Source organism: Microtus pennsylvanicus, chromosome 2 (genome assembly GCF_037038515.1).
Source record: "Microtus pennsylvanicus isolate mMicPen1 chromosome 2, mMicPen1.hap1, whole genome shotgun sequence".
NCBI classification, from domain to species: Eukaryota; Metazoa; Chordata; class Mammalia; order Rodentia; family Cricetidae; genus Microtus; species Microtus pennsylvanicus.
The window spans coordinates 42,269,536-42,293,854 of NC_134580.1; the positions used below are offsets into that span (position 1 = coordinate 42,269,536).

At 40.0% G+C, this 24,319-nt stretch overlaps 1 protein-coding gene across 10 annotated transcripts in view; it reads left to right on the forward strand.

Moving 5' to 3' along the window:
- Cyrib (CYFIP related Rac1 interactor B) overlaps positions 1–24,319 on the forward strand; it is a 136,142-nt gene that overhangs the window by 65,030 nt on the left and 46,793 nt on the right. Inside the window, exon 1 of one of the 10 annotated variants that reach the window (XM_075960916.1) lies at positions 2,137–2,302. The exons of 7 other annotated variants lie outside the window; for them this stretch is intronic. The gene's annotated coding sequence lies outside the window, so the exon portion shown is untranslated. Of the gene's footprint in view, positions 1–2,136; positions 2,303–24,319 lie in introns of those variants that run through there. 2 more of the 10 variants (XM_075960920.1, XM_075960922.1) reach the window with 2 other exon arrangements.

A 24,319-nucleotide genomic window follows, 5' to 3' on the forward strand; every position in this document is an offset into this window, starting at 1 on the left:
ACATTCCTCATTTACAGAGCGGACATGAAAACAGAACCATATGGGATGTCTATGCAAACCAAAGGAGGAAACGCATGTCAAAGGCTGAGTGCAGTGCTTGGTGCAGTGTAAGCAGTGTAAGGGTTCCAGACGTGTCGGGCTGCAGTGACTAGAGCATTGCTGACTGGCCATTCCTCTTGTGTAAACATCTTTTTGGTGTGCTTTTGCTTGCTTAATTTAAAACTTCTAAACCTTTGGCCTCCACTGAAACGTGATCAGGGTCAGGCAGGATAATGGAGAAAGAACTAAATGGAAGAATAAATTTAACTGTTCATGCTTCTCCACATGAGTAGCGGTAAAGCTTGCTTTGCTTCTCACCACGTCCAGAAATGGATCCTGGACCGATGACAGGGAAGCTACCTCTGAAAGCATTCTGTGTTCTGTGCAGGACTTGTCCGATTTCGTTGTTATTACTCATCAGCCACTCTTTAGGAGTGTAAGCGCCTCAGGCCCGTGTCCTATTTTGAAGGTAACGTTACAGCTAGTGGATAAAGATTGCTTGGGTATGAGACATCTTCTATTCAGTGTAAAATCTGAGCTTCCTCAACCAAGAAGCTGATAATTGCAGTGCTGTGCTCCTCATGGTTGGAGATGTTCCAGCTAAACTGGATATTCACGGGAGAGAGATCTCCCATGCGTGGTTGCTTGGAACGGGTGTCTCTCTGAAGGACCAGTCAGATATAGGGTGTGCATGTATTCACAGGCCAGTGAATGCCATAGTGTGCCAGGTAAATGGACCAACCTCATTGGATGGTGAAGACAGTTCTGTATCTCGGTTTAATCAGAATTGATGAAAACCTGGTAGATGTGGGGTGCTTTCCCTTACTGTATGCCACTTTGTCTCCCATGGCTGTCCTTACTGTATTGCATACCATGTTGTCAGGAGGCAGACAGACTGACCAAGACCATGGCCTCCCTATTGGATAAGACACCAGATTGATTTAACTGGCTGTGTTTATCAAGGCCAGTGGTTCTCAAGTGGTGCATGTTGGGGGGTGGAGGGTGGGCTTTTGTTTAGGGTTTCGAGATACTGTCACTAAGTTTGTAAGTCGAAAATTATATGCAGATTTGTATTTATATAGACATCATCCTGGATGGAAAGTCCATATTTTAATGTGATTTTTCAACAGGGCTCTTCACCCCAAAATGTCCAAAACACTTTACTTCCATGTTAGTGCTGTGCTCAGCAAACAGAAAGTAGTCCAGGGAGAGGTAACCATGTTAATTCGCTCTACTTCAGGGCTAATGTAAAACTGGAGTTTATCGCAGGATTCGGGTGAGCTAGTGGATGAGACGTTTTTACGTGTGGAGAAGGGAAGGTAACGTTTATCTTCCAAGAGTGACAGTGGGATTAGAGAAGTTATTAGATGGCTTCACCCTACATCACATCCAGATTCTCAGCCCCACTTGACATTGCTGCCGAGTCGACCCCAGAACAAGGGTCTGATTTATCTGAAAGTGCTGTGCGTGGCAAGCCGTGCTGTCAAGTGGAATCTCATTTCTGTTCCCAGACTGATCATTTAACACCTCCCAAGAGCGTCTCCGCGATAGCATCTCAGGCGCTAACGGTGCTTCTCTCTAGGCCCTGGGGAGCCTGCTTAGCGCCAGAGCGAGTCAGGAAACCTGAGAGAGGCTCAGTACCTGGCCCGAGGGGAAAGGCTTGCTGCCAGGAGCCGAGCCTCTTCAGGTGCGGGATGCTGGAATGCAGCGGTTTCCCGAGTTAGCTCAGATCCTCGGTCTTTTTCCGAGGTTGTTGACCTGTGGTCGGTCACCGCCACTGTAAGACCCCAAACCATCCCGGAGGCGCTGCCTCTTTAAGGGAGGGCGTGGCCTCCTGTGGCGTGGCCGCGCCCCCTGGCCTTCCGCGCGGCGCGCGCCCGACCACCTGTCTCCGGCCGGGCCCCGCCCCTTTCCCGAGGGGTGGGGGAGGAGGGCGGAGAGGACTCCGGTCGAGGCTTTACCTTGCGCGGCGGCTGGGCGGCGCATGCGCACGGCCGGACAGGTCCGCGGAGCCCTCACTTCCTGGCACTCCCCCTCCCCCTTCGCCGTTACCCTGAACATCCGGGTCTCTTGCCCTCCCCGCTCTAAGCTGCCGTCGCCGCCGTCGCCTGGCTCTTCGCGACTCTGCCAGAGGGGCAGGTGCGGAGGGGCTCCCGGTCCGGCCGCCGCCGCCCGCCCCGGGCCCGGGGCTCCCCCTAGCGCTGTGAGGAGCCGCCGGCGGCTGAGAGGAGTGCAGCGGAGTGCCCGAACGATCGCGCGGCGGGTGAGTGACCGGCCAGTCGTCGCCTCACGCCCCTTGCGCCGCGGAGGGCCGCGCGGCCGCCCTGCGCGCTCCCGGCCCGGCCTGGGCCCGGCCTCCGCCCATTCATTCTCGGCGTCCGCTCTTCCGCCCGGGCCGTGGCGTGTGCGAGAGCCGGCGCTTCCCTTCTTCTCTGCCTCCCCGCTTCCCTGCCTCCCTGCTCCCGTGCTCCCCTGCGCCCTGGCTGCTCCTCCATACCCCGACGCCTCTGCTCTCCGGGCCAGCTCTTCCCCGGGCCCTCACCCCTGTCCTCGGGCCACGCTGTGCTTTCCCGGGACACCTTGAGCCCACGGCGGGTTTTTGTGCCTTTGCTCCCATCGCTCCGTCTTTTCACCTGTGAGACCAGACCTTTCAACTTTTAATTCCCCGGTTTAAAGTCGAGATGCTCAATCCTAGGGTGTGGTCTCTGTGCTTCCAACACACTCAGTTTTTACTATAATTACCCAAATCTGTCAAAGTCTCGTGAGAGTGGCCATCAGGATGTGTGTGGAACCTCGTGGCTTTGGGGAGCCACACCGCCTCCCTCGTATTTGATCCACGAATTTTCTCTCGAGTGTAACGTTTATCAGAAAGTCTGCTCTTTTCTGTGACTCCATGTCCGCGGTGCAGCATCACCTGTTTGTACTGTTCCTGGGACTTTGTCTTGTCTCATCTGTCATCATTTACAGACACTCCTCGTCTCCTTCTGTGCATCCAACTACTGCTGGAATGCCGGAACCCTTGCCGAACCACAGAATGCCATTCTGGGGAAAGCAAAGTGTTCTGGTTCTTTGCCACTTTTTCCCTTCTCCTCTAAGTGTTTGGAGTGTGACACTTTGAACTCTGCTGCGTGAGAAATGTGTGTCAATCAATTTTGTAGATGTTCCACACGAGAGTTTCCTAAGGTGGAAGGAATTCTTGTCACTTGGGTGTTTGTACCTCGTTGCACATAATTTTAGAATAATGTATCCCAAGAAAAGCTCACAGATTCTTTTACATCCTTAACTGTGCTTTATACTGGAAATAGAAGCTTAGTACCCAGAATGACCATAATTGGAGCACATTTGGTCGTCTGCTGTAAAGTAAAACTGAAACTGCCGAATCGGCATCTGTAAAATGACATGGCAGCACTTTCTGCCTTGTGACTTTCACAGTCTGTCATAGTGAACTCCAGGTCCTATCAGAGCACACATACCACGTATCACTGCAGTGATGCCACTCTGGCACAGTGACAGCAGCATTTTCTAGCACTTTCTAGTACTTTTCTTTTCCTGAGCAACTAGGATTTTGTTGTTGTTGTTCTTAGGTTGTTTGTTTTGCTTCGCTTTAGAGTTTGAATAGCCACTTAACAGGTTGTTTTAATTTTTTTTTAAATTGGTGCATGAGTGCAGGAGCCTGTGTATGGTCAAAGGATGATTCTGTGGAGTTGGTTCTGTTTTCTCCTTCCACCGTGAGATTCAGGGATTGAACCAAGGTGGCCAGGCTTGAGCCATCTTACTCTGCCCTGGCAATAGGATTGATTGCTCATTGTTTTTTTCAGAGTGTTTTGCTGGATAATTTTAAAAATCCCTTACAACTTTAGTAGTGAGGTTTCTTCAGAGGAAACCCTTGCTTTGAAAAATGCTGGTGGTTCTGTAGTGTTGCATGTAATTGAGCACAGCATATTTTTTTTTCTTCCCTAAGAAAGTGACCATTTGATCAAGGGAAGCTGTGTTAATAACTTGCCTCTGGTAGGCCCGGCAAAAATGTGAGTTGAGATGCAGAGAAAAACTAAGTGAGTACTGTTTTCTTTCTTATATGTTTAAGTGATATTTAATGAAGTTTAAAAATTCATTTCTCTGAGCTTTCTGAAAATAAATAGGTTAAAAATAGTTCATGTGTAGTGGTACCATGCTCAAGATTGTTTGACTAACATTTAAAATGCCCATTTATCTTCACTTAGTAAATAGTAATTGATGGAGAAGTAGAGTGGTAGTTATTTCATTTTACTCCCAGTCTCCTTAGGGAAAACCCTAGATTATCATCATTTTTATTAAGTATTAATGTTCAGTTGTGAAAGGTTGTAATTTTCTCTTTCCCCATTTAAGGAAAACAGGACTTTAATAGTTGGAAACACCTAATTGTGTTGTTTTATATTCCTATTATTTTTCGTTCCCCGTTTCTTTTACAGCACAGCTTAGCACAGCCTCTGCCTGTTGTGTAGTGTATGAACTGTTAATATTTTGAGCATCCTGGACTATAGCAGCACTTTTGAACTGTTGTAACTCTGTGACAAAAGTTTTAGAGAAAGATGTTTGTTGTGCCAAGCTGCCAATTCTCAAGTGTCCTGCATATTTTGAATTTGCTGTGTTGGGTTAAGTTATTTTGAGCTCTTTAGGGGATATAGGAGATAGATACACCATTTGTGTTATGCTCCAATTCACAGGCTGGCTTTGTTTACCAAGAGTAAACAAAATATTCAATACATATATTTTTCCAGCAGTCATGAACAATAGGCAATTTAAAAAATCTCCCATGCATTTCATTAAGTTTTCCAAAAGTTAACATAATTTTTTTGGTTGTGCAAGCTCATGCTGTATTTGTTCACTAAAGTATATTTATTCCAAGAATCCCCCCCCCCCCCCCCCCCACCGTATAGCCAGAATGCAGAATCCAGCAGTTGAGTGGGGACTCAGTTTTGGAGCAGTAGTAGCTAGCATTGCACTGTCTCTTTAGATCAAGGCAATGCTCTAAGATGCTCTAAGATGTGGTTTAATTTTCAAACAGGCTTTTTAGAGAAAAGCTTGTACTGTTGTCTGATAGGTGGGGAACCAGGGTGAGGAACTTTCAGAACAGCACCCTGTGCCAGGATGTGCTGTTGAACAGCTGCTCTACCTCAGCGGCTTTATACCCATTAAATTAACTTGATGAAAACCCTGGGAGACATAATTAATCTTTGAGCAACCCGAGGAAAGTAAAGCCCAAAGAGCTTTGGTTACCTGTCCAAATGGCTTCTGGATGGATGACCTTTTTGACTCATGATCATTAAATAAATTTTTATTTCAAGGTACTAGTTTGAGGTCTTATATTTTACATGAAATATTTAGAGGATATTCTTCAGACAAGAAATCTCAGAACTTTTAAGCCACCACAGAGTGGATAATGCCCTTCTCACTGGTCACAGCTCCTTCCCTTTCAACTCAAGAAAGTAAATGGCATGCAAATTAGTAACATTTATAAAACTCTTCAAACAACAAAATCACAGTTAAACTTTTGGTGTTCTCTCTCTCTCTCTCTCTCTCTCTCTCTCTCTCTCTTTCTCTCTCTCTCTCTCTCTCTCTGCCCATACACAGACACAAGCACACATATACATTTATTGTTTCTTGGCACATCTGAATAATACGGTCATGGGTGAGAATGACCGATTGCAAAGATAACTCTCTTGAGGTCTTTTGTTTAGATCTAATGCAAAGTCATAATTTTGTGATTGTGTTGAAAAGGTGAACATGCATACTCCTCAGAGGAAAGGTTCAGTAGTGTGTATTGTGTGGGACACTGAAGTTCTCAACACTTGGAGTTCTTTTCTCCCTTGCAGTCATTTCTGCTTGATGGATCCTGCCCAGTACATCGTATGGTGTGTGTTAAATCCTGGACTGATAGAGATTTTTCTCTGTCATCAGTTCTTCCAGTCATCAGTTGCCATGCTTTCAGGCAGTTCAGATGATACTGAATACTAGAGCAGAATAAGCACTTTTGGAAATGGTTGCTAAGGAAAAGAATTATGACATTTCTGAATTTTTTTATTAGGATTACTTGTGTCATCCCGCTCTTTTCGGTAAGGGTAATAGAGAATTGAATACACTAATGTAAATGAAATTTGAGATTTAACTAGGTCTTGAGTAATCACCCCACCTTCCCTGCTTGAGATTAAAACCAGAGCCTTACATGTGCTTCTGTATATGCTGTACTACTGAGCTTCATTCTTAGTCCCTTGAAGAACATTTTTGTGTGTGTTTTTTAACTTTAATTTTAGAGATTCTTTTCATTATAAAATTGTATGTAATGCTTTTATGTGATTAAAAAACAGTATATGTAGACAAAACATGACTTAATGCTGAGATGCTGCTTCCTCAGGGCTATTTAAGTCATCATGGTTCCTTTGACTTACACCATTGTTAGTCATTGAGTATGAGCTTGACCCACCCTAAAATCATCATATCAGGCTAGAAAAAGTCAGGAAACTTCCACTAGCCAGCATTCAATATCCGCATGAACCCAGAAGCAAGCTAATAACTGGTTTTCAAAAGAGTTATACCTCTTAGCTATATAAAGGAGGCAGAGTCCAAAGCCTAAGGGTTACCCCCAGTGAAAGCTGTTTCCCATTGCCGGCAGCTCAGTCAGTAAAATCAAGTTACAGAGACTGATAGGGCAAAATGGTTATAATGATTCCCCTCCCTCTCCCTCTTCTCCCTTTCCTCCTTCTCTCTCTCTGTCTCTCTCTGTGTGTCTCTGTCTGTCTCTCTCTCTCTCTCTCTCTCTCTCTCTCTCTCTCTCTCTCTCTCTCTCACACACACACACACACACACACACACACACTAGCACTTTTCTGTAAAAACCCTCCCTCTCTGGTAGGGTCTTAGTTACTTTTCTGTTACTGTGACAGAATACCATGACTGAGGCAACTTACCAAAGAAGTATTTAATTGGGTGTACAGTTTCAGAGGGTAAAATCCATGTTGTCAGGAACAGCTGAGATGTCAGTCCTGTCTGGATCCACAAGCACCAAGAGGCAGAGAGTACTCTGGGAATGGCATGGGCTTAGCCCACTTCCAGTGACACACCTCTTCCAATAAGGCTGTAGCTCCCAATCTTTCTGAAACAGTTCTACCAACTGAGAACCAAGTACCCGAACATATGAGTCTATAGGACTACTTTCATTCAAACTACCATAAAGTATAAGTACATATAACATTAATTTCTTCTCCAGTATAAGATGTAGAAATGATAACAGCAAGTTGAATTAACCCAAAAAACCCCACCCACAGGCATTTGCCTTCTTCACTCCCTGGAAACCCTGCCTGAATCCTAAAAAGCTGAATCTGAATGTCTCTCTTTTTTTTCCACATAACCAAATAGGGTGGTGGTCAGATTGCTTGCATCTAAGAGAATTGTGAAGTTAGGGTAGTAGTAGTAGGTGTGTTTCTAAGAAAAGTCAGGGAGCCTTCATCAATCATATTCCTAATCATGTCTCTTCTTAAAGTTTGGAGTTGCAAACAGGGAGTCAAAAAATGGGGATTGGGAGTAGGGTGTGCGGGAGTAAATGCACAAGTGTAGTTAAGACTGTTCGCTCACAGGATTCCTTCTCTGCTAACCAAAGGAGCTTTTGATGCTTTTGGTTCGCTTGTGTAGATGACAGCAAGGGTGTTATTACATACACAACCTATTTTAGCTTAGGAGATTCATTGGTGTGACCTGCCAGCTTGACAGGGCTTTTGACCCATTTTCATATGCCCTTCTCTCTATCAGTGCAGATAAGAGAAGATAGCCAAGCCACCATTTGTGTCACTGATTTCCATTTCATGTTCGTGCTGTCACAAAACATTGATTCATCTGCCATGGATTAACAAGTAGGACTGTGGTATGGGTAGGGGAATAGAGAAGTGTTTTATAGTCTCCCCACCAACTACCAGTCACTCTTGGTTTTCAGGATGCTGTCTTAACTCAGTCCACAGGACTTTATCCTTTCTCTTAGAAAGTCATGGCTATTGGCAACATTGTAGTTGCAAGGCCAAAACTATTAAGAATCATTAGTCTGAGATTAATCCTATTGTAAGCGTCTAAATTTCCCATTCACATTTTCATGGATGCTGGTAGACACAAAATTATTGTATCAGAAATGGGGGGCACTATATCCTCTGTAGTAAGTAGTGATAACCAGAATGTCAGCATTGGATATATCAGCTTTACTGTGCAGAGTAAGGATGCTAGGTAATACTGATGCTAGGAAACACAGTAGACTAATTGTAGTGAAGTTCTGCCATTAGAGCTTGTTTTGTTCTGGAGGGATACATTTTCTTTCTTACAAGGCACTGAAGCATGCCTGTTTCCTTGTGGAAGGGGACAGGATTTTTATTTTTCATGGCTGCTCACTGTATAGAAATCTTAGATAGTAGAGCAGAGGACAGCTGGTACCTTCTCTCTACATGCAAAAGAGATAGCTGCAGAATGTTATTTTCTTATGTAAATTATCTTGGTATGTCTGCTTTTTAAAGAGGTTCCCGGCATAGAAGAATACAGTACACACTGTGATTGAAGTTCATTTTCTTTTGAGGTTTATTTATTTTTATTTTATTGTGTGAGTGGTTTGCCTTTATGTGTATGCCTGGTACATGTGGAGGCCAGAAGAGGATGTCAGATCTCCTGGAACTGAAGTTCCAGGAGTTGTTAGCTGTTTTTTGGATCCTGGTCTTTTGAAAGAGCAAGCAAGTGCCTTTAGGAACTGAGCCATCTATACAATCCTGGTTATTCATTTTTTTGATACATACCAACCTGTAAATAATGACCTTGATAGAGTTATAATTAATTTTCTCTCGGGTAAATCTATAGCTCAATAACATTTACTCAATAGCATTTCCTGACATACTCAGGATATCTTTTGATCTGAAGTTCACTATATGTGGTCTTTCAGGGTGGTGAAATGAAATATGAGAAGCTGCTATGGTGTGCAAGATTTAAGACTCCTTTGTTTTTATTTCATGAAACTCTCAGTTGAAGTCCTTTGAGTGACAGTATAGATTTTGGGTTAGAAGAACACCTAACACAAGTAGCTAGAAATTTATATTTGGAATTTTTCTTTGATTTTTTTTTTTTTAAACAAACTAGGACTCTTTTAGTACTTAATAAACTCACCATCCTTTTCAGTTATTTTTTTGTAAAGTTTGTTCACTCTTTTTTTTTTTTTTGGACATAGAGGTTCTGTAGCCCAGGCTGACTGATACTACTCAGTGCATAGCTTAGGTTGGTCCCAAATGTTACAGTTACAGTGATCCTCTTTTTTCAGCTTCCCAAGCATTGGAATTACACATGTGAGCTACCATGCTTAATTGTAAACAAGTTAACTTTACTTAGTGAAGATTATTAATTACCTTTGAATAATATCTTACGGTGCTTCATAATAACATTTATCACTTTTTTTTCAAAAGTAGAGTAAGTCAATTTTACTTCTTCCATTTAAATCAGAGTGTTTGTGAATTTATTTAGATACTTGGGATTGCTAGTCTAGTTATGTCAGTTGTAAGAACCAGTTGTAAATTGCTAGTGGGAAATGTAGGTACCTCAAAAATGAAGGATTAAAGCATTTTAGCATTTAATTATTTCTTTGATAGTTGGGACTTCCATATTAAAATGTGGATATAGTTAGATTTTTCCCTTTGTATTTATAGAATAGTGTGTAGAACAAGTTCCCATAGTCTAGGGTTGGCACTTTTTAAAGTGGATGTGCCTGTTCCACTGTGGTGTGAGTGGTGTTGACAACAGCTGGCCAGTGTTGTCTTCTGTCTTTGGTATGTGGTGTGGACTCTTAAGGGTCTGTTAGCATTGGCAGGTATCTACTTATTAAGAATTGTAGTGAATGATCAGCCTTGTCTTTATAAAAAAGTTTTAAAACTGTTTTTTTAAAGAGCAGTTTCATTGAGATATACTTTGTACATGAACTATTTGTATTCCAATTGTGTAGCAAGTTCAAGGCCAGCCTGGGTGACTAAGACAAAGACTAAAGCAAACAACAAACAAGTACTTTCAGTGGCAGGTCTAAGAAGTTTGTGCTCTTTATATATTCTGGATCTAAACCCTTTAGCTATATTATTTCCAAGTATTTCCTCTCAATTTGTGGCTTTTTAATTTTTTTAGTGATACCTATTTTGGAGTGGGGGTATGAATGCTCTGCCAGCCTGTATTCCAGAAGAGGGCATCCGAGCAGCCAGTGCTCTTAACCACTGACTCTCCAGCCCCATATTTTTTTGTTTTGTTTTTGTTTTTTGTTTGTTTGTTTTTGAGACAGGGTTTCTCTGTGTAGCTTTGGAGCCTGTTTTGGAACTGAATCTTTAGACCAGGCTGGCCTCCAACTCACAGAGATCCACCTGCCTCTGCTTCCCGAATGTTGGGATTGAAGGTGTGCTCACTCCACCCTGCAAGTGATATATTTTGAAGTATTTCGTAGTTAGCATGAGAATGTGGTGGTCTCCTGTTTGAACCTGTGGTCCCTAGTTTCAAACAGGAAAAGTTTCAGGAGGTGTAGCCTTGTTGGAGGAGGTGTGTCATTGGGGGATGAGCTTTGAGGTTTCTAAAGACTAATACCATTTCCAGGGTACCACTTGCCTCTTACTTGGATCCACAAGTGCTCAGTTGTTGTGCTGCCATGCCTTTTTCCACCGTCATGGACTCTAACACTGACACCATCAGCCAATTAAATGCTTTCTTTTATAAAAGTTTTATAAGTTTCTTCTATAAGGCTTGGTGATTTGTCACAACAATAGAAAGGAGGCTCACAGGGATATGTGTGCAATGGGATATGGGAGGGAGAAACATTTAGTCTAGTGCTGTAACTACTGATAAATAAGGTGCCTATATCTCTGTAGGTAAATCCTCAGCAGTGCGCTTATAACCCCCCAATGAAACCATTAGATCACCAAAAATAAAACAAATAGAAGCAGGGTGACCAGTTAGAAAGAGGAAGGGATCAGACTGGGGTAAAAGCAGGAGGAGAAGAGTAGCAGGGGTAAATGTGATTAAAATAATTAATACATCTAGGGAAATGTACATTATATTTAATTAACATGCTAGTAAAATATTTTCACAAGATTTTTTTTTCTTTAAGGAATATGCTTTTTGACTGTATATCAGAGGTGGAATTGGGAGGATCAGGAGTCTGGGGTAAGCCCCAGCTACTCAATTGTGTAGCAAGTTCAAGGCCAGCCTGGGTGACTAAGACAAAGACTAAGGCAAACAACAAACAAGTACTTTCAGTGGCAGGTCTAAGAAGTTTGTGCCTGACAATAGGCTCTTAGATTCACTCCAGAGCTGGGCGGTGGTGGTGGTGCAAGCCTATAATTCCAGCATTTAGGAGGCAGAGACTGGCGGACGAATCTCTGTGAGTTCAAGGCCGGCCTGGTCTAGGAAGCAAATTCCAGAATTGTGACACAGAGAAACCCTGTCTTGAAAATAACTCCACCCCCCAATATTTACTACAATGTTTACTTGAAAAAGTTTCATGATTTTTTTAAGCTCTTGTCATTGGAGCAACTTAAAATAACTAGAAATAAGTTTCTAGTTCATCTTTTCTCATGTGGCTATCCAATTGCATCAGCATCAGGTTTGTCATCTGTGATAATCAGTTGATTGCAGATGAATGTGCTCATTTCTGGACTTTGAAGTTGATTTTCATTGATCTCAGTGTCTTTGCTAGTTCCATATGAATACTACCTTTGTTTTCATGTTCGGGGGTGTATATATGTGTGCTTGTGTATGTATGAGCTAGAGGTTGATACTGAATGTCTTCTATCACTCTCTACCTTTGAGACAGGGTCTTTCATTGAACTTGGAGCTTTTCAGACTGGCTAGCCATCAAGCCCTAGGGGTCTAACTGCCTGTCTTTCTAGGTCTGGGATTATGGACACATATTACAAAGTTTGACTTTATATGTGAGTATTGGGACTCTGAACTCAGCTCCCCCATACTTAAATGGCAAACACTTTACCTAGCCATCTAGTTGCCCATTTCCTAGTGATAGCTTTTCCTACCATATTTTAATAGTTAAATAATAACAACAGCCTCCTTCTCTTAGCTACCTTCCTTTTACAGGACTGAGGATTGAATCCTCACACTGCTAGCAAACACTCTACTACTAAGCTGTATTCCTGTTGTAATAAGAGAGGCGGGGCTGCGTCCCCAGCACCCTGGCCGCCTGGCTAGCTTATGCTCCTAAATAACAACACACAGACTGTATTCTTTTAAACACTGCTTGGCCCATTTCTATCTAGCCTCTTCTAGGCTAATTCTCACATATTAATTTAGTCCATTTCTAATCATCTGTGTAGCACAGCTAGGTGCGCTTACCAGGAAGATTCTAGCCTACGTCCATCCTGGGTCCCATCCTGGGTCGGAGCTTCATCGCGGGTGTCTCAGAGAGCAGAGCTATCGCATCTCTGCCTGGGAGAGAGAGAGCAGAGCTGTGGAGTCTGAGCTCACTTCCTCTTCCTCCCAGCATTCTGTTCTGTTTACTCCTCCCACCTATGTTTTAACCTATCAGGGCCAAGCAGTTTCTTTATTGCTTAACCAATGAAATCAACAGATTGATATATGACACTCCCACATCATATTCCTGGCTCTTTTTACTTTTTATTTTGAAAGAGTTGTCTCGACAGCCCTGCTGTAGGCACAAGGGTGGCTGGGATAATAAACTTGCACCAGAGCAGGCAATAACTTTCTTTTTGTCAAAATATATATGCTTGAATTTATTATAATATATATGCTTGAATTTATTAAAATAATATAGAAAACTAAAGCCACTATGTTGGTTGTCTCTTGGTGAGCATTTTCCCAGGCATCTGAACAGACATGACGTGAGTGCCTACACATTCTTCACATTGTACACAGGACCCAGTATTTGCCCACACTCCATCTTCCTGTTTGTCTGTTAGTACACTTACTAGCAGCTTTAAGAGAGAACTGTTTTTCTTAGGCAGTTTTGTAATTCTTTGAGATTTTTACTTATTACTTCGGAGACAAGCAACTATGGATTTTTTTTTTTTGGCAATGAAAGAATTTACTTATTTTACTTTGGGGAAGATGACTTTAAAACAAATGTTCAAATGTATATTGCATGAATGACGCCCTGTGTGAAATGTGAACAAAGCTAATCCCCAAGTCCAGTTTCAAACATAGGTTTTTAAAAATATGCATTTTAATACTGTATAAACTTTTTGGTGAGGGGGGCACATTTGGGAGCAATAAATTTAGGGCCAGAAAGTCAATACATGTGTAGAAGTAGAGAGTTCTCTTTGTTATCACGAGAACAGCTCCCCAGAGCACACTCAGCTTGTATTATTACCATGCTAATAAAGGAATGGCAACTTTTGCTGTTTTGTACTTTGTGAGTTAATCCCTTAGCCATGACATAGTTTAAGATATGGTCAGAAGCAGAGGAACTATGACTGGATAGTGAGGGAAGGTCAAATCCTGCTATTAGAAACTTCCCTGGCATTTACATTTTCCTTACATAGTGTTTAGTATAATGAACACCGTTTTAAAAATCACATTTATCGATGAAGCCATTATAAAAGACTGCAGAAACTATTCTTAGTATTATAAAAAGTAATTTAATCTGGTAAATGGGAGCTTTTACTAGATTGGAGAATGGTGAAACTAGGCAGGTTAAAAACTGCTATCATTGATTTGGTTACTTAATAAGATCATACAAGTGAAATATTTTTTGTATTTAATTTTTGTTGAGGCTCAAACCCACCCAAAGTCTTACCTACAGTGGACAAGACTTCTACCACTGAGTTATGTACCCAGCTTTGTATGTTGTTTTAAAGTTGAAATTAAGTTTTCCCATGATAAATTTGTACAAAGTGAAGTCTTTACAGTAACTGCTTTTGGTGGGATTACTCTTTCTTGTCCTGCCTGTCTGCCTGCCTGCATTCCTCTCTTCCTCCCTTCCTCCTGGGATGTCTTAAACTTCTTTTTGCTATTTTAAAAAGTAATTGCTGTATGTTTTCTCCTTCCCTTGAATGTTTTGGTTATTTAATTTTCATATTGTTGCAGCTCTTCTTGAGGAATGTGCTTGTTTGATGCAGTTCTCACTCACAGCGTACCTTCTATCTGTCTCTCCTTAAAGGTCTTCCTCTATAATAGTACTTTCAGAGCCTGTGGTATGTTTCTACTCTGGGACCCAGAGTAGAGGACAGGCACTCTAAAAATTCCAACTAATGTTTTATCTGAATAGTAGCTGTTGGTTATTAAGAAATCATGTGAGTCATACTCACATTAGTTTCAGTTTAGTACAGAAGAGACAAGTAAATGATCATTGTCATGGATCTCACCCTTAGTTAACATTAATAGTTACTTCCTAATTTACAGTGCAGAGCACAACAGCTATTGATATGAACAATTAACTGTGGATTTAAAAAATATTGTCAGTCGGGCGGTGGTGCCGTATGCCTTTAATCCCAGCACTCGTGAGGCAGAGGCAGGTGGATCTCTGAGTTCGAGGCCAGCGTGGTCTATAAGAGCTAGTTCCAGGACAGCTAGAGCTGTTAAGCAGAGAAACCTGTCTCGAAAAACCAGAGAGAGAGAAAGAGGGAGAGAAGGAGGGAGGGAGGAGAAAGATTACTGTTGTCTTCAAAAAGATATTGAGAAGGGATTGGGCATATATAATAAATGGATAATTTATAGTACTTTATAAATATTAATGAATTGAGGGCTAGAGAGATGCTTATCAGTTATGAGCATGGGCTGCTCTTCCAGAGGCCCCAGTTTTATTTCCAGCACCCACATGGCAGCTCTCAACCGTCAATAACTTTGGTTCCAGGGGAATCCAGTGTCGTCTTCTAGCTTCTGTGAACACCAGGATCACACTTAGTGCACAAATGTATATGTAGACAAAACACTAATACTCAAAGCTATAATTTAAAAAAAAAAAACATTGGATTGTTAACCATTGATCTTTGTCCTTCACCATTCTCCTCCATATTTAGAGTTTCTGTACCTATGTATGTATTATGCTTTTTTTTAAAAAAACTACAGTCCATTGTGTAACCCAAGTGACTTTGAACTGAATCATCCTGTCTCAGCCTCCCTAGGGTTAGGTTTACAGGCTTGTAGTCCTGGTCTTGTATAGTACATAGCTGTATTTGAATGTGTCTCCTCCTAATCTGATTTACAAGTTCAAGCTTAAATAGTCAAAATGTGAAATTAGGCTGCTTACTTCTTAAGAGTAAGTAAAAATAAAAGGGCAAATACAAGGCTTAAGCATGTGCAGCAAATGAGAGTTACTGCTGGAGAAGCTGGGAGGAATTCCTGTGGTTTTGTACTTTTCAGTGATACTGAGAAACCTCAATTGTTCCTTCAATTCTTTGTTGCTGTAGATTAGGGAAGCCTTTTTAAGGATTTAAATTTCATTTCATCATGTATCCTTTTGTTACCAATTGATGAATAGTGTTTAAAATGCCTGCTTTAGGGAAAGAATATTTTCCTTTTTCAGCTTAGCAGATATGCCAATATAAAACCTTTTAAAAAGTTATTTAACCAAACTTGAAGCATATGAAAAATCTCTTTGGAAGTTGTTAATGCTAGTGGTGATTTTTAAACATACAGGCAAACTCGACTGCTCTAGCTTTCTCTGTCACTCTCCTCTAGACATAATTAAACTACTTCTCAGTCTTGCCATAGCAGTTTAACCACAGAGCTCTAGTGTGGCGTTTTATTTACTTACATAGTATCGTAGCAATTGCTTTACCTGTCATGTCCTAGACAATGAACATCTTGAGGTCTTTTTACTCAGCAATTTGACTGTGCCTTGCATCTGGTGTATTGAAGGACAGAGCCTACCTATATTGATCTTTGTTGAATTTTGAGTAGTTTGTCTTTAGACTAAGTGACAAGGCATTTTATTTTATTTTGTTTTTATTTTTATACATTTACTTTTCTGAATTTGTTCTGTCTCTTCTTAGCTTGGCTTACCTGTGGACTGACCACACAGCATCTTTTTTTTTTAATTTTTAAATTTATTTATTTATTAAGGATTTCTGCTTCCTCCCCGCAACCGCCTCCCATTTCCCTCCCCCTCCCCGATCAAGTCCCCCTCCCTCATCTGCTCGAAGAGCAGTCAGGGTTCCCTGACCTGTGGGAAGCCCAAGGACCACCCACCTCTATCCAGGTCTCCTAAGGTGAGCATCCAAACTGCCTAGGCTCCCCCAAAGCCAGTATGTGCAGTAGGATCAAAAACCCACTGTGATTCTTCTTGAGTTCTCAGTAGTCCTCATTGTCCACTATGTTCAGCTAGTCCGGATTTATCCCATGCTTTTTCAGACCCAGGCCAGCTGGCCTTGGTGAGTTCCCGATAGAACATCCCCATTGTCTCAGTGTGTGGCATCCCCATTGTCTCAGTGTGTGGGTGCACCCCTCGCGGTCCTGAGTTCCTTGCTCGTGCTCCGTCTCCTTCTGCTCCTGATTTGGACCTTGAGATTTCTGTCCAGTGCTCCAATGTGGGTCTCTGTCTCTGTTTCCTTTCATCGCCTGATGAAGGTTAATATTCAGGAGGATGCCCATGTGTTTGTCTTTGGATTCACCTTCTTATTTAGCTTCTCTAGGAACATGAATTGTAAGCGCAATGTCCTTTGTTTATGGCTAGAAACCAAATATGAGTGAGTACATCCCATGTTCCTCTTTTTGGGTCTGGCTTACCTCACTCGGGATAGACCACACAGCATCTTTAAAATAACTCTTGAGACATGGCATTTTAAACAGTTTTTAAAACATTTCTCTGATTGCTAGCAAGATACACAGTAACATACCATGGTATTTCTCCAAAGTGATAGTTTGTGGCCGTTGAGTTATTTTGGCAGTCTGGGAAAACCAGCACCTCTAAAACTATTATGGACACTTCTGACAATTTTATTTAAAGTTTTTTCTGTTATATTAATCTGTAATAGAAATTACTTGTTTGTCCAAATGTTGTCAGTTATCTGATGTGTACATGTTGATATATCATTTTTCTACCCAAATCTTTTTAGCAGAATGATCAGTCTTTGTGGCCTTAAGCATAGATAAGTTGCATTTCTTCCAGTCTCTTCTGTCATGTTTGCTTGTCATTCATTAGAGTATATGCACACACTGGAGTCTGCAGTGTATCACTTTGTTTCAGAGACTGGAGTAACAATAAATGGACTCTGATTCCAACATCTATCAACAGAAGGTGCCAGATGTTTTTCATGAGTGATTTAATGGTGAATCCTCAGCCTATACTTGGAATATATACTTTTAACTCTACTTTAGCACTGCCTGCTTTCTAAATTTGTTATAACTCTAGTCTGTCCATTAATCTAGATGTCTTAATCAAAGTTCTGTTGCTGTGAAGAGATAGACACCATGACCATAGCAATTCTTATAAAGGAAAGCATTTAATTGGGTCTGGCTTACAGGTTAAGAGGGTTTACTCCATTGTTTTCATGGTAGGAATCATGGTGGCATGCAGATAGACATGGTGCTGGAGAGTTGCTGAGATCTGCAGGCATCAGATAGACAGACATTGAGACTGACTTGAGTACTAGAAAACCCAAAATCCACCCTTAGTGACACACTTCCTCTAACAAGACCACACCTCCTAATCCCTGTCAAGTAATGACCAAATATTCATATCTTTGAGCGTATGGGAGCCATTTATAATCAAACCACCACACTAGTATTGACAGATTATTATGAACTCAGTACGTTTAGTATAAATAAATGTTATTTCAACAGTAACTTTTTAGGGTTAAAATCTTTTTGGATGGGGCATTTTTGAGCTGTGTGTTTCTGGAAGCTGCTACTGTAGCTGCAAAAAAGTAGACGTTTAATGAGTATTACTAATCATAGTACCAATTCATTAAATGCTTGCTTTGTATTTTGCTAAATAGTAAAAAATGCATTTTTACCAAATACTCATAAATCCTAATTGACACAGCACAGTGCTGTAGGGAAGCTGTTAATTCCATTTTCCAAATCAGAAAATCTATGTTACAGGTAGCAGTTGTCAGAACTAAAATTCAGACTGAGTTAGGAGAACTTCCCTGGTACTTTTGAAGCCCAGGGTTTGAGCCTTAGCACTGCAAAGAATTGAAACTGCATTCTGACAGGTTTCAAAGTTTAGATCAAACACATTCCAACTTTATGTGATGCTGTTTCACTTCATTGAAACACAAGTACTAAATATTGAGTGGGGCACAAAAAATTTGAAGGTAAAAAAGCTCTTTTTGTCATTTGAGTCATGTGGATTCCTGCTAGCAACTATGTCTAGGAGGCAGTGGCATAAAGCCATTTTTGCTTGACTAAGGGGTCTCTGAAGCTCAAGGCTATATATAGCATTTCCCAGACTAAAGAAGAGTAATCCTGGGACCTGTAACCTGGGCTTACGGAAATAGCATAAATGGTGCACAGTTCTCAAGCATCCTTTCTACTGCCATGGGACACAGAATCCATGGGATGATGCACCCTGTAAGGATTTAAGCCAGTAGAAAGTAAATAAATAAAAGTAGATTTGTGCTTTTTTGAAAAACAAATCTAAATAATTTTTATGAGTTTGTTTTCCTTCAGTAACATGACTGTTGTGCTTTAAATGTGAAATGTCCACAGATTGAACACTGGTCCCAGGTTAGTGGTGTTCTTACAGAGGTGATGGAGTCTTGAGGAGCCAGGCAGAGTTGAGGACTGAGGCTTGTCAGCCAAGTTCTGACTGCCATGAGTACCCATGCCAAGGACAGAGCCACTCTTGCCACCAAGTACTTCCTGCCATCAAGGATTGAACCATTTAAGACTGAGTGAAACATTCTTCTCCTTAGTTGCATCTGTCAGGTATTTTGTTACAATGAGAAGGAAAGTCAGAGTAAGTGGGTCTTGAGTAAGTGGGGTCTTGCTCAAGTAAATAACAGTGACAAAAAAGTAGCAAATGTAGTAACTAGGTGAACCATGAAAAACGTGGGTGAGAGTGCCTGGGAATTAGAGAGATTTCTGTTTCTGGTGGTTGGAGTCCAAGAGCAAGGCCTTTTGAAATTGGGAGTAGTTGTAAGTTAGATGTCTAAGGACAGAAACGTTTCAGAAGAAAGGTGCTCCTTTCCATGAGATTCTAGGCTTGCAGTGGCTTCTGCTGTTAGAGATGGCTGTGCCAGCCTCTGGAGTGAGGTCTTCTAGAGCAGTGCTTCCTAGTCTTCCTAATGCTGTGACCCTTTAATGTAGTTCTTCATGCTGTGCTGACCCCAACTATAAAATAATTTTCATTGCTACCTCCTAACTCTAATTTTACTACTGTTATGAATCATAATGCAAATATCTGTGTTTTCCGATGGTCTTAGGCAACCTCATCCCCCAAAGGGGTTGAAACTTGCATGTTAAGAACCAGTGTTCTAGACTATAAACACTAGTGTATATTATAGTCACTTGATCTTGGAAAATGCATCCTTAGAAACAAGTTGTAGAATTTGATTGTGGTGAGTTTCAGAATTGGTATTATAAGCAGACTTAGATTATTTAGTACATGAATAATTTGTTTAGTTGACAGACACTAAACAGTATATAAAGCACAGAATATACTGAACTCTACCATCAGTAACCACTCCATGATACTGTCACTGCAATTATAGTGATAGACATCTATTACTCATCAAAAAATTAGTTGCATCTCTTCAGAATCCATCTGCCCTATCTAGGCTCCTAACAGCCACCCTATTAGTTACTTTTTGTTATTGTGATAAAATACCACAACCAAAAGCAACTTACAGAAGAAAGTTTTAGTTTACAGTTTAGAGGAATAGAGTCCATAATGGGGACAGCAGATGGTTGAAATAGGAAGCTGGTGATCATATTTTGTTGGCACATCAGGAACACAGAATGAACCAGAAATGGGGCGAGGTTATAAACACTTGAAGTCTGAGGTATGTAGCTGAGCATAAACTTGTCATAAGATGTTCAGTGTTTTTAGTTAATAAGACATTGGCATGTTTTCTATAGTGACAGTTTGCAGTAGTTGGGTGTTAGTTGATCGTCAGATTCCTTAGTTGCTAATGTCTCCAAGTGCAGGTGCCTGCAGAGGACAGAGGAAGGCAGTGAATTATTTGGAACTGCCCTTACAGGGAGTCTGATGTGGATGCTGGGAACTAAACTCGTGTCTTATGGAAGAGCAGTTAAATGCGCTCAACCACTAGTAGTGTCAGATTTCTTAATTATTCATTCAGTCTGATGCTTGTAAAGTGTCAAGACCACAGATAGTTTTTCTATTTGTTTATTTTTGTGAGTATAAATGTTTGAAACATTTTTACAGCTGTGGTTCATTTTGAAAATCAAATCATCCTATCCTACCAAATTAACAGTGTGTATATATATATATATATATGTATATATACATATACATATATTTGTATATTAGGTTCTAATCCTTCCTCTGGTTTATGTGTCATTAGTATAGCTCAGTGATTTACTATTTGGTTTCTTTAAAGTGTTCTATTAAACAGTTCTTTTTGTTTGTTTGTTTTGAGACAAGGTTTCAACCTTGTATTCCAGGCTTGTTTTAAACTCAGTCCTTAGCCTTAGGCTCTGGCTGTGGACTACCATGTTAGTCTTAAAAGTTCTTGATACTAGTTTGATCAAATTTATTAGTGTTTTCACTGATGGGTAGTGCTTTTTTTTTTTTTAAATCATTTCTGTGAGCACTTTGCTTGTTCCTTCTTTGGGGCCATAAAAAAGCATTCTGTATTTCATTCTAAAAGTTGTAAATTTTTTCTATAGGATTAAATCCCACAGGAACTTATTTTTATTTATGATATAGTATAGGGATTTTTTTCTTATGTGAATAATTAGCCCACCCCATTTGTGCATCAATCTTTTTCCTTCAGTGTTCTGCACATGGAAGCACACACTTCCATCCTACTTTGTGTGTGTGTGTGCTTGTTATTGGGCTGGGTATCCTGTTTCTCAGTAGTGTGTGTTCTTTATGCCAATTTGTGTACCAGTACCATGAGGTCTGCTATAGCTTATTGTATATCATGAAATCTGTTTGGGCAAGCTGACATACTTCATTCCTTGGACCTTTTGATTGCTCTTAAATTTTGCTTTTTTATATAAATTTCAGAATATTAAGTTCTACCAAAAATTATTTTGGGATTTTGCTTAGAAATATCTTTAGTATTTATGTGAGTTTGGAAGAATCTTTTAACAAATGTCAGTCATTTGCTGTCATTATAGCCTCTGTTCCTGGTAATGAACATGGCCTTGTCATCATGGCTTTGTCCATAACGTTTTATACAGCTTTAGATCGATTCCTTATTCTGATTTTAATCCAAATTTTTATATGAAGATAAATTCTTTCTCATTTTTCACTTGAGATAAGCACAGTTGGCTAGTCATGTGTTGGTAGTACATTCCTATCAAATGCTTGAGCTCTAAAGTATGTTTGTTTTTACCTGTGTCAGTAGTTCTCATAGTGGGAACTAAAGGTTTTATTATTTCTTTAAAAAGGAAGGGAGTGAAGAGATGACTCCGCCACATACTGCTTTTCAGTACTTTCTGACCTCCACAGGATCCTGCACACGCATGGTATAAAAGCATCACACATAAATAAACAAATCAGTTTAGTATTTTTAACCCTTTTTTTCTTAACTTTACACACTGGCTGTGACCTGAAATACAGTGTTGAGTATAAGGTGATGGCAGTGGACAGACACTCTTGTCTCACTTCAAATTCCTTAAGAATTATGTTTATTTAGGCTTTTGATTGAAATAGATGACTTTATTTTGCAATTTTTATTTGACTTAATATGTTTTGTTTTACCATAAATGACTGTATTCTTCATTGATAGCCCCCTCTACATCTTTTGAGGTAATTTATATGGTTGGTTTTCTTTAATTTGTTAATTGGATAAAGATAGTTTGTAGATCAATTTAACATTGCTGAGATAAGCCACGATCTTTTGTCATGATTTAAAAACAAATAAAAATTTAAATTTAAAAATCAAACAGCATTTGGAATTATTTTGGACCAAATGCATTTTTTGCTGGTTCTTACATTTGATTAGCTAATTATTTGATTTGATCTTATGTTGACCTTTAGGAAAATACTGTGTTTTCTTTGTATATGGAGTTGAAATATTTTTCATTTGTCAGTGCCTTTTATTACTTATTATTTCTTTAAAATTGAATCACATGTTTAGATTTTATAAGAGCATTTAAGCATATAGTACAGATAAAATGAGCAACACCATTGTGTTTGTATCTCCTAATAAGCACTTAAGTTTTCAGAATCTGAATTTGCAGAGTTTCAAAACAACTAATTTGTTTTATGGGTATATATATCATAGGTCGGCTTGGCCTGACTGGAGTATCTCCCCCAGAAACCATTGTATATTCTTTGGCTTGTTGTATATTCTGAAACATTCCTTAGTTGAGTTGAGGTTATCAGAAAAATTCCACTGTACAGTATCTACACACCTATAACCCCAGAGCCAGAAAGGAAGAACCAGGAGGATCCCTGGGGCTTATTCAAGTTGTAAATAAAATCCTAGTTTGTCAAGATTTTATAGAGAATGAGATAATTTAGCAAATTTGCGTGAAGTCTTTATGTATTTACTTTTGTATGTGTTTACTATTTTATCTACCTGCTGTAAGTTGTAATTTTTCCTCCTGATTATGAATATTCTAAGGAACTATTGACATTTTATATTTTATTCACTTATATTTATTTTTGTGTATATGCCAGACTTATGTGCACCATATGTGTGTAGGAGTCCCGGAGCCTGGAGTTACAGGTGGTTGTGAGCTGCCATGTAACCTGCTGGGAACTGAACCCAGATAGATCCTCTGTAAGACTTGTAAAGCATGCTTAACCACTGAACCACTTCTCCAGCACTTTTCATTTTTAATTGACTGGTAATAGCTATCTGTTATAAATTTCTTCTTTAAATTTTAGTATATTATTCCTCCAGTAATTAATAAGACAATATTTTTGAGATTTCTCAAAAATCAGCTGTAATCCATCTACAGTATATTGGTTGCAAAAGGTCTCAGTTTTCCATGAGATTATTCTGACATTGCTTGGTAAAGAAATCTTTTATGCATAGTTATAACACCTTCCTCCTCTAGAATATGTTTGAACTTTGTATTTCCTTTTCCATCTTTTCTAACTCTCACCCATTCTTCAAAGTTCACCTTAAGCTGGGCAATGGTAGTGCACACACCTTTAATCTCAGTACTTGGGAGGCAGAGGCAAGCAAATCTCTGAGTTCGAGGCCAGCCCAGTCTATAGAGAAGATTTCCAGGACATCTAGGGTTACACAGAGAAACCCTATCTCAAAACACAAAAAACCAAACAACCCCATAAAGTTCACCTTGGACAAGACATGAGAAATTCTCTCCTAGTACCTAATTTCCATGCCTCACCTCTAGGTATAAATACAAACACACTCTTGTCTTGTTTGCCAGAGCACTGTAGGGAACTGTTTCTCGTAATACATTTTACGTTATATATTTTAACTTTCATAATAAATTGTGTTTTGATTCTAGGGAACACTATTCTGTTGCTGTGAAACACCATGAACAAGGCAACTTATAAAAGAAGGCATTTGATTTGGGTCTCACGGTTTCAGAAGCTAGTAGAGTCCACGAGTCACATGGTAGGGAGTATGGTAGGGTAGGCATGACTTGAAACCATATCTGAGAGCTTACATCCGATCATAAGCATGAGGCAGAGAGAGGAAGAGCAAGAAGAAGATTACATTGAGAATGCTGTGGGCTTTGAGGTTTCACACAGTGACACACCTCAGACAAGGCCACATCTAATCCTTCCCAGATAGTTTTGTCTTACCTTTTCCTGGAGGTAAAGGAATGATTTTTAACACTTAACTTGGAAAGCTTCTTGGTTTGTAGATACTAAGTGGTGCTTGGATTACTCAATTTAAATATTACCTACAGTTATTTTTGTCTTGATGTTTTATTCCAAAGGTAAATGGATATAATTTAGTATATTATATATACAAACCAATATATATTATATATTATTAGTATTTTATTTTATTAGGTACTGGTTTATTAAGAACTTGATAATGTGACTTGAAATTTTGTCATGGTTTTAGGCATGTGGTACTTACTGGTTTGTCCCTGTGGCTTTTTAAAGTGGCTAGCCAAGCCACTTACTTCTGGTTGGCCTTAGGGAAAGTAGTTAGTTTTTGCAGGAAAAAGAAATTAAAAAGCTGTTTATTCCACTCGTATTAATAATATTGATCCA